General features: G+C 38.5%; 1 long non-coding RNA gene across 1 annotated transcript; it reads right to left on the bottom strand.

The window, feature by feature from the left end:
- Nucleotides 1–2,376, bottom strand: LOC147326477 (uncharacterized). Its single transcript, XR_015130608.1, has 4 exons — nucleotides 2,075–2,376; nucleotides 1,145–1,193; nucleotides 913–976; nucleotides 1–513 (listed from the first exon to the last, which is right to left on the bottom strand). It is a non-coding gene; the product is annotated as an uncharacterized LOC147326477 (long non-coding RNA).
- Between the last annotated feature and the right edge of the window lie 6,612 nt (nucleotides 2,377–8,988).

Genomic DNA, 8,988 nt, shown 5'->3' with positions numbered 1-8,988 from the left:
TTAAAATCAGACCAACTTTTATTTTCAAACACAACAAAGTATAACAGCCAACATACTGGACACTGTTCTGCTGAACAACAAACAATTATATTGCCATCACTGTTATAATCTTACAATGAAACAAGGTCGCAGATGTAATTATTCTGAAAATAAGTTTAGGCCTACCACAACTTTGTTTTGTACTTACATTACTTATATAATCAAAATAAAAATATGTGTTGTTCTGTCACAAGTGCAGTCTCTAATTTAAACAACACATTTGTTTTGCATTCCAACACATGAGCTGGAATGTTGTAATGTTTTAAGGATGGCTTGTTTCCAGTCCAGGCATTACTGCCTGAATGACTATCATGGATCGAGGTGATCCAAATGTAGGTGCAGAAGAAAGTCTTTAACTTCCCTTAAGTACAGTGGCAGTGGATGTGGGTTGGAGATGCAATGAGCTTGAACCTGCAGGCGACCATCTTCACTGACCACACCATCTGTGACGGAGGACTCATCTCTCCTGGTGTCCTGCAAGCAAACAATCATATTTTTTGGAACATGAACTTAATTGCTTTCTTAAAACATTTTTTTTCTGCATTTGGTATAAAACAGACTCCAATTTGGACAATCTCAGGCTCCCTCCCCACTGGAGAGGTGACATTCAATGTCCCAATTGTCAGTCTGGATAGCCCTGACCCCCACCCGACACACAATAATGTCATGAAAGCATCATTTTAAAAAGGGCTATGCAAACATGGCCAATAACTTTCATTCTAATGATGTGCAAAATGATTTGGGCACAAAACAAATTTTGCTGTTAGAAAACTTGCAGACTTCACTATATTCAGTGTAGACCCTCTAAACTAAGTTTGGGGGATGTGATCTTTCAAGAAATGCAGACCAAACTGTTGTTGTTTGTTTACTTACACAGCATGTCTTGTAGAATTAACTGGAGTCACCAGCAACAGCCTAGTGCAGTCATATCTCAAGTCTAATAACAGAAGACAGGAAAAGATCAGTAAAGAAACAACTTCCCCAAACCAAAAAACAAATAAAACAATAAGTAAAACAGGCTGATCTAAAGTATGATTAAAGTTCAGCCTGAATAATATAAATGTCACTGACAGTTGCTAATATATTGGAAAACCAAAATACTTACCACTGAGTTGATGTCTTTCTGTCCAACAGCAGGAGTGCTGGTCCCGAGCCTCAAAGACAGTAAGAAGCAAGCAGAGGGAGAAAAAACAGAACATTTTTCAGAAACCGATTTGATCCTTAATGGCTGTGCAATCATTGTAACATAGAGTTTGCTTATGTTGTTAAATAAAGGCTAGATTTGACATTAATAGATGCCACAGATGTTCAAGGTGCCACAAAGCATGAAAAAAATAGACATCTCAGAAAACGTCGGGGCATTTTTGCAAATATGTGATGTCTTGATAAATCGAGCAGATATTTGAACTTTCGACAGCTACATTCTCGCCTGAAAATATCTTAAAAGTTGATTTTGTGACCCAGAAAAAGCAATAAGCCGCGCTCCTCCGCCATTGGCGAGCTTACAAGTACGCACAGGCTCCGACAACCATGGCCGACATATGCGATCCTCCTTTCCCCTAGATTACCCTTTCTGGGTCACAAAATAACCTTTTAAGATATTTTCAGTGGAGAATGTAGCTGTGTAATGCTCAAATATCTACTTAATTTATCAAAATATCACATATTTGCAAAAGTGCTTCCACGTTTTCGGAGAGCTCTGTTACCCACCAGCGCGATAGCTGACCGGGAGGTCAAGGCTTGATAAGAGTCCGCAAGCACAGCTAACTCTTGGCTTATTGTTTTCACCCCCCCCCCCCGAAGAATTTTGTCTGGGCTCTTATCTCACTTTTTTATTTCAAACAATCAACAGAAAATTTCACAGACATATTTTTATATAAGGTTTTTAAGGCTGTGGTGTTAATTTTTAAGTAACATGAGCCCAGCCGCAGCAGCAACGCTAGGCTAACACTAACTAGCTAGCACGATTATAAACCTGGTGCTAAACTAAGAGAAGCCACAAAATCAGTTTGAATAAGAGTAAACATTTACTCACCAAGTCAGTGTATCAGGTAAAGATCCACAGCAATGACAACAATAATCCCTTGAGCTGACGCTTTTCTAGGTTTGCTCAACATATTCCATAAAAAATGCTGGCACCATGAACATGCGGACTGATCCGTGCTAGGGAGGAGGACGGTAGTGACGTGGCATTTTCAAAACACATCTTTCATCCTTCCACACTGAGAAGAAAAACTTCCATCTTACTTAGTTTTTCTAAGTTAAGACAACTCAAATAAATTGAGTTTATCAGCATTTCTGTAGCGGACAGAACCACCTGCTTTAATCTACCATGATGCTCTGTGTTATGTTGTCATGGCAATATGAAGTCAAATAAATACAAATATATAAACTGCACATTTGAAGGAGGACAAGAAGACAGGCAACTGGAAGAGCTTTTGAAGCAGGAAAACTTTTCTGGATTACTCTTAATTTAACTGGAAATTTTGCGAATACAAGTCAAGGAGGAAACAAGGAGGCAGGTTGGATTATATTTGAGGACAGGACGCACGAAGGAGAAGCATGAGGAGAGAGGAAACAGCAGAGCGATGGTGCAGAGCTAATCGTGGATCAAGTCGAAGAAGCAAGCATCAAAACTGTGAGTAAACATAACACATAAAGACTTAAAAATTACTGTGCTGATTAAGGAAACATTAAATTTGGTTAGTTTGGGGTCTGCAGCTTCAGGTTTGTGGGTTCAGTTGGTCTCAAAATTGAGGAAAGACAAAAAAATTTCTTTTGAAAGGTTGTTGGAGGATTTTTACTGTAAGAAATATCTGGGTGTGCAACTGCTTTTATTTAAAAAAAAATTTAATTTTATTTAGTCACATTGGAAAGGGAAAATTGGAGGATCGGGACAATAATGTGGCCAGATTTACTGTTTCCTTAATCAGAACAATAAGTTTGATCTGAACTAGAAATTTTGAAATGGGTTATTTTCTTTCTTCTCTACTGATCACTGTGTGATCGGTTGAGTTACTTGTCAGTCTACATTTATGTTAAAGGTAATTTTAAAAAATGCAGTTTATTCGTAATTTTGTAGAAAAAGGCTCCGCACCTATGAAAAAACAGAAAATGGGTATCCACACCCCCAAAATTCCTGTAGATCAGAGTAGCTAAGCCCTGGTTAACTGCAATTATATAACAGAAGATGAAAAATATTGGAATGATTGAAAGAAACAAAGATTGCTTTAGGGTTTGAAGATTTGACTTTCTTATTGAAAGAGACGAAAACTAATCCATGTGTGACACTGAGAAAAAAACTGAAAGCTTAAAAGATCTGGAGGTCTGACTACTGTTATTCAAATGTGCAAAATTGTTTTAATGACATTAGAAAGAAAAATGGGATGTTTAAAAAGGTAATATATAAAGATGATTTTTATATTACTTGAAAAAATGATGTTGTTTAGCGCTTCTGTACTTAGAAAAATGCTGGGTCACTAGTAAGCTGAGATTTAATGTGATAAACTGAGGAAAGGTAATATAATCTACACACTCGCTGTTATTGTTGCAATCCATACACCAGTTAATATTTAATCAATCGTCATTCATAATTGGTGATCTATGCAAGTTTTAAGGAATAATATTTGAATTGAGGTTGAATGACGCTCTGCCTCTGTGGTCAAGTACAGACATAGGCCTTAAGCAACCATGAGCCACTGATAAGTGTGGCAGATTAGGAAACATGCATACAGTTCATTAGTTAGACTCCTATGAGCCACTAATAGGAGAAAATGAGCACGCAATAAAGTGGACTTGTTAGGGAGAGATTGCCACCAGAGTTAAAACACTCCAACTCAATTTTGATGATAGAACCAGCTAAAAAATGAGCGTTTTGTTGACACTGATGACAAAATCCTGATCAGATACAGACAGACACATGCATACAACACACACTACTGCTCAAAAGTTTGTGGTCAGATTCAAACATTCTTGTCTTAATTTTAAAATTATATTTGCTATAACATAAAATTGGGCAAAGTTTATCAGAAATGTTTTCACAGATGTGTGTTTAATGAATCATTTATGTTAAATCACCCATGATGCATTAGGAAATGTCTACACACTTATACATGGGCCCATTTTTAGTAACCATCACTCCTGTGTGGACAGATCACATGGTTATAAACCAGGTGAAAATTGACTTCAAACGTTTGAGCTGTAGTATAGCTTGATTGCAATGATACTGTATAGTTATCTATTACAGAAGAATATATAGAAGTCTGAGGACAGGGAGACACTGTAAAAAAGTTATGAGCTGTCTTGCTGCAGAGAAAGTGGAGTCTGTCATCCTTGAAAAGCTCCCAAGATAGGCAGCTGGCAGGTTGAATGATGCTCTGCCTCTGTGGTCAAGTACAGACATAGGCCTTAAGCAACCATGAGCCACTGATAAGTGTGAGAAATTAGTGCACTTAATGCAGCGGTCCCCAACCCCCGGGCCTCGGAAAGGTGCCGGTCCGTGAGTCGTTTGGTGCCGGGCCGCGAGAGTTGAGGCTCAGGTGTGAAATGTATGGTTTTCAGGGTTTTTATCGGTATTCAGAGTTATTTTGTTATCGTTTTTATCGTTAACTCGGTGTCCCTGGGTCTTTTCAAGTGTGTCATAAATAAATCTTCTTTTTTTCCGGTACCGGTACTAGTTTTATTTTGTTGTATTTATCCGCGACACCTTAAAGGCCGGTCCGTGAAAATATTGTCGGGCATAAACCGGTCCGTGGCGCAAAAAAGGTTGAGGACCACTGACTTAATGCATGTTTCCTAATTATATACGTATGAGCCACTAATAGGAGAAAATGAGCACGCAATAAAGTGGACTTGTTAGGGAGAGATTGCCATCAGAGTTAAAACACTCCAACTCAATTTTTGATGATAGAAACAGCTAAAAAATGAGCGTTTTGTTGACACTGATGACAAAATCCTGATCAGATACAGACAGACACATGCATACAGCACACACTACTGCTCAAAGGTTTGTGGTCAGATTCAAACTGTCGTCTTTTTAATTAATAATTTACATTTACTTTTAACATAATATTACATGAAAATGATCAGAAATGTTTTCACAGATGTGTGTTTTATGAATCATTTATGTTAAATCACCCATGATGCATTAGGAAATGTCAACACACTTATACGTGCGCCAAATTTTAGAAACAATCACTCCTGTGTTGACCGATCACATGGTTATAAACCAGGTGAAAATTGACTTCAAACGTTTGAGCTGTAGTGTAGATTGCAATGATAGTGTATAGTTATCTATTACAGAAGAATATATAGAAGTCTGAGGACAGGGAGACACTGTAAAAAAGTTATGAGCTGTCTTGCTGCAGAGAAAGTGGAGTCTGTCATCCTTGAAAAGCTCCCAAGATAGGCAGCTGGCAGGTTGAATGATGCTCTGCCTCTGTGGTCAAGTACAGACATAGGCCTTAAGCAACCATGAGCCACTGATAAGTGTGAGAAATTAGTGCACTTAATGCAGCGGTCCCCAACCCCCGGGCCTCGGAAAGGTGCCGGTCCGTGAGTCGTTTGGTACCGGGCCGCGAGAGTTGAGGCTCAGGTGTGAAATGTATGGTTTTCAGGGTTTTTATCAGTTTTCACCGTTATTTTGTTATCGTTTTTATCGTTAACTCGGTGTCCCTGGGTCTTTTCAAGTGTGTTATGAATAAATCTTCTTTTTTTCGGTACCGGTACTAGTTTTGTTTTGTTGTATTTATCCGCGACACCTTAAAGGCCGGTATGTGAAAATATTGTCGGGCATAAACCGGTCCGTTGCCCAAAAAAGGTTGAGGACCGCTGACTTAATGCATGTTTCCTAATTATGTACGTATGAGCCACTAATAGGAGAAAATGAGCACGCAATAAAGTGGACTTGTTAGGGAGAGATTGACATCAGAGTTAAAACACTCCAACTCAATTTTGATGACAGAAACAGCTAAAAAAATGAGCGTTTTGTTGACACTGATGACAAAATCCTGATCAGATACAGACAGACACATGCATACAACACACACTACTGCTCAAAGGTTTGTGGTCAGTTTCAAACAGTTGTTTTTTAATTAATAATTTACATTTACTTTTAACATAATATTACATGAAAATTATCAGAAATGTTTTCACAGATGTGTGTTTAATGAATCATTTATGTTAAATCACCCATGATGCATTAGGAAATGTCTACACACTTATACATGGGCCCATTTTTAGTAACCATCACTGCTGTGTGGACAGATCACATGGTTATAAACAGGTGAAAATTGACTTCAAACTTTTGAGCTGTAGTGTAGATTGCAATGATAGTGTATAGTTATCTATTACAGAAGAATATATAGAAGTCTGAGGACAGGGAGACACTGTAAAAAAGTTATGAGCTGTCTTGCTGCAGAGAAAGTGGAGTCTGTCATCCTTGAAAAGCTCCCAAGATAGGCAGCTGGCAGGTTGAATGATGCTCTGCCTCTGTGGTCAAGTACAGACATAGGCCTTAAGCAACCATGAGCCACTGATAAGTGTGACAGATTAGGAAACATGCATACAGTTCATTAGTTAGACTCCTATGAGCCACTAATAGGAGAAAATGAGCACGCAATAAAGTGGACTTGTTAGGGAGAGATTGCCATCAGAGTTAAAACACTCCAACTCAATTTTGATGACAGAAACAGCTAAAAAAAATGAGCGTTTTGTTGACACTGATGACAAAATCCTGATCAGATACAGACAGACACATGCATACAACACACACTACTGCTCAAAAGTTTGTGGTCAGATTCAAACAGTTGTCTTTTAATTAATAATTTACATTTACTTTTAACATAATATTACATGAAAATTATCAGAAATGTTTTCACAGATGTGTGTTTAATGAATCATTTATGTTAAATCACCCATGATGCATTAGGAAATGTCTACACACTTATACATGGGCCCATTTTTAGTAACCATCACTGCTGTGTGGACAGATCACATGGTTATAAACAGGTGAAAATTGACTTCAAACTTTTGAGCTGTAGTGTAGATTGCAATGATAGTGTATAGTTATCTATTACAGAAGAACATATAGAAGTCTGAGGACAGGGAGACACTGTAAAAAAGTTATGAGCTGTCTTGCTGCAGAGAAAGTGGAGTCTGTCATCCTTGAAAAGCTCCCAAGATAGGCAGCTGGCAGGTTGAATGATGCTCTGCCTCTGTGGTCAAGTACAGACATAGGCCTTAAGCAACCATGAGCCACTGATAAGCGTGAGAAATTAGTGCACTTAATGCAGCGGTCCCCAACCCCCGGGCCTCGGACCGGTACCGGTCCGTGAGTCGTTTGGTACCGGGCCGCGAGAGTTGAGGCTCAGGTGTGAAATGTATGGTTTTCAGGGTTTTTATCGGTTTTCAGCGTTATTTTGTTATCGTTTTATCGTTAACTCGGTGTCCCTGGGTCTTTTCAAGTGTGTTATGAATAAATCTTCTTTTTTTCGGTACCGGTACTAGTTTTATTTTGTTGTAAAACTAGTACCGGGCGCAAAAAAGGTTGAGGACCGCTGACTTAATGCATGTTTCCTAATTATGTACGTATGAGCCACTAATAGGAGAAAATGAGCACGCAATAAAGTGGACTTGTTAGGGAGACATTGCCATCAGAGTTAAAACACTCCAACTCAATTTTGATGACAGAAACAGCTAAAAAATGAGCGTTTTGTTGACACTGATGACAAAATCCTGATCAGATACAGACAGACACATGCATACAACACACACTACTGCTCAAAGGTTTGTGGTCAGATTCAAACTGTCGTCTTTTTAATTAATAATTTACATTTACTTTTAACATAATATTACATGAAAATGATCAGAAATGTTTTCACAGATGTGTGTTAAATGAATCATTTATGTTAAATCACCCATGATGCATTAGGAAATGTCTACACACTTATACATGGGCCCATTTTTAGTAACCATCACTGCTGTGTGGACAGATCACATGGTTATAAATCAGGTGAAAATTGACTTCAAACGTTTGAGCTGTAGTGTAGATTGCAATGATAGTGTATAGTTATCTATTACAGAAGAATATATAGAAGTCTGAGGACAGGGAGACACTGTAAAAAAGTTATGAGCTGTCTTGCTGCAGAGAAAGTGGAGTCTGTCATCCTTGAAAAGCTCCCAAGATAGGCAGCTGGCAGGTTGAATGATGCTCTGCCTCTGTGGTCAAGTACAGACATAGGCCTTAAGCAACCATGAGCCACTGATAAGTGTGAGAAATTAGTGCACTTAATGCAGCGGTCCCCAACCCCCGGGCCTCGGACCGGTGCCGGTCCGTGAGTCGTTTGGTACCAGGCCGCGAGAGTTGAGGCTCAGGTGTGAAATGTATGGTTTTCAGGGTTTTTATCGGTTTTCAGCGTTATTTTGTTATCGTTTTTATCGTTAACTCGGTGTCCCTGGGTCTTTTCAAGTGTGTTATGAATAAATCTTCTTTTTTTCCGGTACCGGTACTAGTTTTATTTTGTTGTATTTATCCGCGACACCTTAAAGGCCGGTCCATGAAAATATTGTCGGGCATAAACCGGTCCGTGGCGCAAAAAAGGTTGAGGACCGCTGACTTAATGCATGTTTCCTAATTATATACGTATGAGCCACTAATAGGAGAAAATGAGCACGCAATAAAGTGGACTTGTTAGGGAGAGATTGCCATCAGAGTTAAAACACTCCAACTCAATTTTGATGACAGAAACAGCTAAAAAATGAGCGTTTTGTTGACACTGATGACAAAATCCTGATCAGATACAGACAGACACATGCATACAACACACACTACTGCTCAAAAGTTTGTGGTCAGTTTCAAACATTCTTGTTTTAATTTTAAAATTATATTTGCTATAACATAAAATTAGGCAAAGTTTATCAGAAATGTTTTTACAGATGTGTGTTTAATGA

This window comes from Aulonocara sp. 'chitande type north' Nkhata Bay, linkage group LG7 (assembly GCF_057382095.1).
Source record: "Aulonocara sp. 'chitande type north' Nkhata Bay isolate Kocher_YH1m ecotype deep benthic linkage group LG7, A_spYH_male_GT1.1, whole genome shotgun sequence".
In the NCBI taxonomy this organism is placed as follows: domain Eukaryota; kingdom Metazoa; phylum Chordata; class Actinopteri; order Cichliformes; family Cichlidae; genus Aulonocara; species Aulonocara sp. 'chitande type north' Nkhata Bay.
The sequence above is the reverse complement of the archived record's forward strand: the minus strand, read 5'-3'. Positions and strand labels throughout refer to the sequence as shown.